Source organism: Oryx dammah, unplaced genomic scaffold (assembly GCF_014754425.2).
Source record: "Oryx dammah isolate SB20612 unplaced genomic scaffold, SCBI_Odam_1.1 HiC_scaffold_22, whole genome shotgun sequence".
Taxonomy (NCBI): domain Eukaryota; kingdom Metazoa; phylum Chordata; class Mammalia; order Artiodactyla; family Bovidae; genus Oryx; species Oryx dammah.
The window spans coordinates 2,541,587-2,548,618 of NW_024070206.1; the positions used below are offsets into that span (position 1 = coordinate 2,541,587).

Below are 7,032 nucleotides of genomic sequence, written 5' to 3' on the forward strand. Positions count from 1 at the left end.
TGCAGGGGACCATGCTTTGTCAGAACTCTTCACTATGACCTGTTCATCTCAGGCATCCCTACATAGCATGGCTCATACCATCACTGAGTATGAACCTTTTTGCCATGACACGGCTGTAGAGGGGAAAAGACTGTATATAAAAACTATATACACTTAACATATTCCTGGTATATAATAGCTAACATTTATTGAAATTCTTTGTATCAGTACAAAAAAGTTTTCCAAACATATGACAAGGGAACCCTGTCTGAAAGTACTCTGAGATTCAGTGCAGGATCAAAGAAAAGGTTGAAAGCATCTAGGAGACTCGAGGATGATCACCACTTCTGCTGCTATTCTTACTTCTTCAGGGTGTCGGTTTTGTAACTGTTCTCACGATCTTCAGTTGTAAAATGGGGCCTCGAAGACCTAGTTCCTAGAGTACATTAAAATTTTTGTATTCTAGACTTGAGAATTCATAAGCTCCAGTAAATCCTGGGCTGATCTCTATTTAGTAGTTACCTGGAAGGGAATGCCAAGTTGGACAAAGGAACATAAAGTTTAGTGCAGTAAGAGAAACCTCTAGCTTATAAGTTAAGAACAGTCAAGTTGCCTCAGTTTTCACTTGTTTCTACAATTTAGTAGTAGTATTACCGTTGTCAAGTTATTTAATCTGTCTCCACCTCAGTTTCCTCATGTGTAAAATGGGGATAATATTAGCACTGACCTCATAGGACTGAAATAAGGTATAAATGCATTAATATATGTACAACATTTGGAACAGTACCTGGCATATTGTAGACACTACACAACTGTTAGACAGTATCATTGCTGTCCAATTTTTGTTGTTTTGTTTTAGTCACTAAGTCGTGTCTGACTCTTTGCAACCCCTGGACTGTAGCCTGCCAGATTTCTCTGTCCATGGGATTTTCCAGGCAAGAGTGCTGGAGTGGATTGCCATTTCCTTCTCCAGGGGATCTTCCCTACCCAGGAATCGAACCCGGGTCTCCTGCATTCCAGGCAGACACTTTACCATTTGAGCCACCAGGGAAGCCAGGGAAGCCCCTAAGTTTTGTTAGGAGAAGGTGATCCCATAAACTTAATACCGCTCATTCAGAACGTCCCGGAGAGTAAAAGGGAACAGTTTAGTTGACTCTTTCTGAATATTTGACAATAAATGCATTCATAAAACTGGCATTTGTTAATAACCCTTTTCTCAGACTATCCTCCCCTTGGGACTCTAAATTAGAAAGGAAAAGAACAAGGTCATCTTAAAGTAGGGGAAAAAAAATTACAAGAAATCACTTGCAGTTGCTAAGGAGCAAGAGACCAAAACCTTTTTGGCTGTTAATGCAAATTCCCCACACAATGGATGTTCACTATAATGGCCTCCTTCCATCTCAATGTGATATTCATTAAAATGTTTTAATATAGGTTATGGAAAATCTTGAAGAAGGCTTTATATAGAAAGTCAAATTTGGAGTGGATTTTTGGAGGGTCCCATTTAAGTCATTGCTGGCATTCACTGTTCTTTTCATTAGCAAGGTCCTTTACCTGACAACGGGGTCCTGCCCTGTGATGGCTTGTTTGTCCCTGTTGCTGGCCTCTTCTAAACCTCCTTCTGTGTTCAATTTCACAATGCATCTTAGAAAAGCTGTATTCTCCTGCAGAAGGAAGGCACAAACAAACACATGCAATGAGGAACAAAAGAAGAAAGTGTGGCCTTTATCCTTTTTTTTTTTGTTTCAAGAAAATTTGGATATTCCATTCTTTTTATCATCTACAGTTTAGAATTCTAAAAGCAGAACAGGACTATAAATCTCACAGAACTGAATATTCCTTTGATTACTCTGTTACTCATTTAGGAATGAAATTCAGTTGAAATGGTAGTGAGCTTAAAATCAAGACAAGAGTGCCCACTCTCACCACTCCCATTCAACATAGTTTTGGAAATTTTGGCCACAGCAATCAGAGCAGAAAAAGAAATAAAAGGAATCCAAATTGGAAAAGAAGAAGTAAAACTCTCATTGTTTGCAGATGCCATGATCCTCTACATAGAAAACCCTAAAGACTCCACCAGAAAATTACTAGAGCTAATCAATGAATATAGTAAAGTTGCAGGATATAAAATCAACACACAGAAATCCCTTGCATTCCTATACACTACCAATGAGAAAACAGAAAGAGAAATTAAGAAAACAATTCCATTCACCATTGCAACAAAAAGAATAAAATACTTAGGAATATATCTACCTAAAGAAACTGATGCTGCTGCTAAGTTGCTTCAGTCATGTCCGACTCTGTGCGACCCCATAGACGGCAGCCCACAAGGCTCCCCCGTCCCTGGGATTCTCCAGGCAAGAACACTGGAGTGGGTTGCCATTTCCTTCTCCAATGCATGAAAGTGAAAAGTGAAAGTGAAGTCGCTCAGTTGTGTCCGACTCTTAGCGACCCCATGGACTGCAGCCCACCAGGCTCCTCCATCCATGGGATTTTCCAGGCAAGAGTACTGGAGTGGGGTGCCATTGCCTTCTCCAACCTAAAGAAACTAAAGACCTATATATAGAAAACTATAAACACTGGTGAAAGAAATCAAAGAGGACACTGATAGATGGAGAAATATACCGTGTTCATGGAATGGAAGAATCAATATAATGAAAATGAGTATACTACCCAAAGCAATCTATAGATTCAATGCAATCCCTATCAAGCTACCAATGGTATTTTTCACAGAGCTAGAACAAATAATTTCACAATTTGTATGGAAATACAAAAAAAACTCAAATAGCCAAAGCAATCTTGAGAAAGAAGACTGGAACTGGAGGAATCAACCTGCCTGACTTCAGGCTCTACTACAAAGCCACAGTCATCAAGACAGTATGGCACTGGCACAAAGACAGAAATATAGATCAATGGGACCAAATAGAAAGCCCAGAGATAAATCCACACACCTATGGACAAAGGAGGCAAGACTATACAATGGATTAAAGACAATCTCTTTAACAAGTGGTGCTGGGAAAACTGGTCAACCACTTGTAAAAGAATGAAACTAGAACACTTTCTAACACCATACACACAAATAAAATAAAAATGGATTAAAGATCTAAATGTAAGAACAGAAACTATAAAACTCTTAGAGGAGAACATAGGCAAAACACTTTCTGACATAAATCACAGCAGGATCCTCTATGATCCACCCCCCAGAATAATGGAAATAAAAGCAAAAATAAACAAATGGGACCTAATTAAAATTAAAAGCTTTTGCACAACAAAGGAAACTATAAGCAAGGTGAAAAAACAGCCTTCAGAATGGGAGAAAAAAATAGCAAATGAAGCAACTAACAAAGAATTAATTTCAAAAATACACAAGCAACTCCTGCAGCTCAGTTCCAGAAAAATAAACAACCCAATCAAAAAATGGGCCAAAGAACTAAACAGACATTTCTCCAAAGAAGACATATGGATGGCTAACAAACACATGAGAAGATGCTCAACATCACTCATTATCAGAGAAATGTAAATCAAGACCACAGTGAGGTACCATTTCACACCAGTCATAATGGCTGCTACCCAAAAGTCTACAAGCAATAAATGCTGGAGAGGGTGTGGAGAAAAGGGAACCCTCTTACACTGTTGGTAGGAATGCAAAGTAGTATAGCCACTATGGAGAACAGTGTGGAGATTCCTTAAAAAACTGGAAATAGAACTGCCTTATGACCCAGCAATCCCACTGCTGGGCATACACACCAAGGAAACCAGAATTGAAAGAGACACATGTACCCCAATCTTCATCGCAGCACTGTTTATAATAGCCAGAACATGGAAGCAACCTAGATGTCCATCAGCAGATGAATGGATAAGAAAGCTGTGGTACATATACACAATGGAGTATTACTCAGCCATTAAAAAGAATACATTTGAATCAGTTCTAATGAGGTGGATGAAACTGGAGCCTATTAGACAGAGTGAAGTAAGCCAGAAAGAAAAACACCAATACAGTATACTAACACATATATATGGAATTTAGAAAGATGGTAATGATAACCCTGTATGCGAGACAGCAAAAGAGACACAGATGTATAGAACAGTCTTTTGGACTCTGTGGGAGAGGGCGAGGGTGGGATGATTTGGGAGAATGGCATTGAAACATGTATAATATCATATGTGAAACGAATCGCCAGTCCAGGTTTGATGCAGGATACAGTACGCTAGGGGCTGGTGCACTGGGATGACCTAGAGGGAGGGTACGGGGAGGGAGGTAGGAGGGGGTGCAGGATGGGGAACGCGTGTACACCTGTGGGGGATTCATGTTGATGTATGGCAAAACAAATACAATATTGTAAAGTAAATAGCCTCCAACTAAAATAAATAAATTTATATTTTAAAAAATCAAAAGACTTGAAGCATTGAGAGAATTGAATGTTTGGATTTTTTTAATTTGAAAGTTGTGCTGCATAACTGATTGCTGCTCTATTCCTCCAGCCTCTCCTTTACGTATTTACCAACCCCAAAATACCACCTCCCTGGCATTCTGTGTTCACACACACACGTGAAAACAGGGAAACATGTCAAACCACTTTTGCCATGAGCTAGATTGGTGATTTTAACAAATCCTTTTCCCTTTCTCATACTTCAGCTATAAAAATATATTGGTACAGCTGGAAAGGAAAGTGTTCTTTAACAATCTTTCAGATTGTTTCCTTTAATGTTCTAAGATTTTTATTTAACTTTGCTTGGGCAAAGAATGAAGTATATCTTCCCCATCACTACTCCTTTTAAAAAATTTATTTTGCATACATTATGCATGTCTCTGGACTAGGCACTCTGTCGACATTTGAATCAATGAAGATAATTCTTCATTGATAACATTAAAGATAACATTTTATACAGAAGCATATGAGGTAGAATAACAGTAGTAACCAAGTAGAGTTCAGAATTACAGGGAGATTTTATCAGATGAGATAGCCAGAGTTCCAGCTATGTTTAAAATCAGAGTCTGTTACTATTGTGTACCTTGTCAGTAGGGCTTCCCAAGTAGGGCTTCCCAAGTAGGGCAGTGGTAAAGAATCTGCCTGCCAATGCAGGAGACACAAGAGACTGAGGTTTGAAACCTGGGTCAGGAAGATCCCCTGGAGTAAGAAATGGCAACTGACTCCAGTATTCTTGCCTGGAGAATCTCATGGACAGAGGAGCCTAGCAGGCTATAGTCCATGAGGTCACAAAGAGTTGGACATGACTGAAGAGGCAATATGTGAACCATGAACTTCCAGATGTTCAAAGTGGTTTTAGAAAAGGCAGAGGAACCAGAGATCAAATTGCCAACATCTGCTGGATCATCAGAAAAGCAAGAGAGTTCCAGAAAAACATCTATTTCTGCTTTATTGACTATGCCAAAGCCTTTGACTGTGTGGATCACAATAAACTGTGGAAAATTCTAAACAGTGGAGAATTTCTGATGGGAATACCAGACCATCTGACCTGCCTCTTGAGAAACATATATGCAGGTCAGGAAGCATCAGTTAGAACAGGACATGGAACAACAGACTGGTTCCAAATAGGAAAAGGAGTACGTCAAGGCTGTATATTGTCACCCTGCTTATTTAACTTAGATACAGGGTACATCCTGAGAAACACTAGACTGGAAGAAGCACAAGCTGGAATCAAGCTTGCCGGGAGAAATATCAATCACCTCAGATATGCAGATGACACCACCTTTATGGCAGAAAGTGAAGAGGAACTAAAAAGCCTCTTGATGAAAGTGAAACAGGAGAGTGAAAAAGTTGGCTTAAAGCTCAACATTCAGAAAACGAAGATCATGGCATCTGGTCCCATCACTTCATGGGAAATAGATGGGGAAACAGTGGAAACAGTGACAGACTTTATTTTGGGGGGCTCCAAAATAGCTGCAGATAGTGACTGCAGCCATGTAATTAAAAGATGCTTACTCCTTGGAAGGAAAATTATGACCAACCTAGAGAGCATATTCAAAAGCAGAGACATTACTTTGCCAATAAAGGTCCATCTAGTCAAGGCTATGGTTTTTCCAGTGGTCATGTATGGATGTGAGAGTTGGACTGTGAAGAAAGCTGAGTGCTGAAGAATTGATGCCTTTGAACCGTAGTGTTGGAGAAGACTCTTGAGAGTCCCTTGGACTGCAAGGAGATCCAACCAGTCCATTCTAAAGGAGATTAGTCCTGGGTGTGCATTGGAAGGACTGATGCTAAAGCTGAAACTCCAGTACTTTGGCCACCTCGTGCAAAGAGCTGTCTCATTGGAAAATACCCTGATGCTGGGAGGGATTGAGGGCAGGAGGAGAAGGGGATGACAGAGGGTGAAACGGCTGGATTGCATCACCGTCTTGATGAACATGAGTTTGGGTGAACTCCGGGAGTTGGTGATAGACAGGGAAGCCTGGTGTGCTGCAATTCATGGGGTCGCAGAGTCAGACATTGACTGAGTATCTGAACTGAACTGAACTGAACTGAAGCAACTTAGCATACAAGCATACCAATACAGTTCAATGACAAAAAGGGCATTTTTTGGGTAAAAGTTACTATAAGGAAATCATTCTGTGCTACAGTTGGGATTTCATTAATGTTTTCTCACATATTTGCCTTTAAAATGCAGTCGTCTTCTGATTAATTCAAATTATTTCTCTTGTATTTATTCAAAAGAGGAAGGCAAGTAATACCAATGTAGTAGTTTCAGATTAGAGGAACTTTTCAGAATGCAGTTAACAGGAGAGGAGAGACCTTTTCTGACAATGCCTGTGTATTTTCCACCGCACAGTCACATGACCTCATCCACTGCGGACACTGCTCTTCAAGCTTTGCCCCTCCCTCCTCTTCCTTCCTCTCCTCTTTCCTCTCTTCCTTTCAACCCCTGCATCCCCTCTTCTGTCTGCACCCTTCCCAGAAAACCTCACGACTGAGTCTATATGTTGCCAGTGTTTACTGTGTACATCCTCAGGCATCCCATCTACGTGGTCTGCCCTTTCTGTAGTGTGGTCCTGCGCTCCCAGAATTGCCTATCTCACCCTGGATGAACAATAGT

The 7,032-nt window shown here is 40.3% G+C and overlaps 1 non-coding gene across 1 annotated transcript; it reads right to left on the reverse strand.

Annotated features, from left to right (window-relative positions):
* Nucleotides 1-958: 958 nt before the first annotated feature.
* Nucleotides 959-1,030, reverse strand: TRNAS-GGA. The gene has a single exon. It is a non-coding gene; the product is annotated as a tRNA-Ser (tRNA).
* Between the last annotated feature and the right edge of the window lie 6,002 nt (nt 1,031-7,032).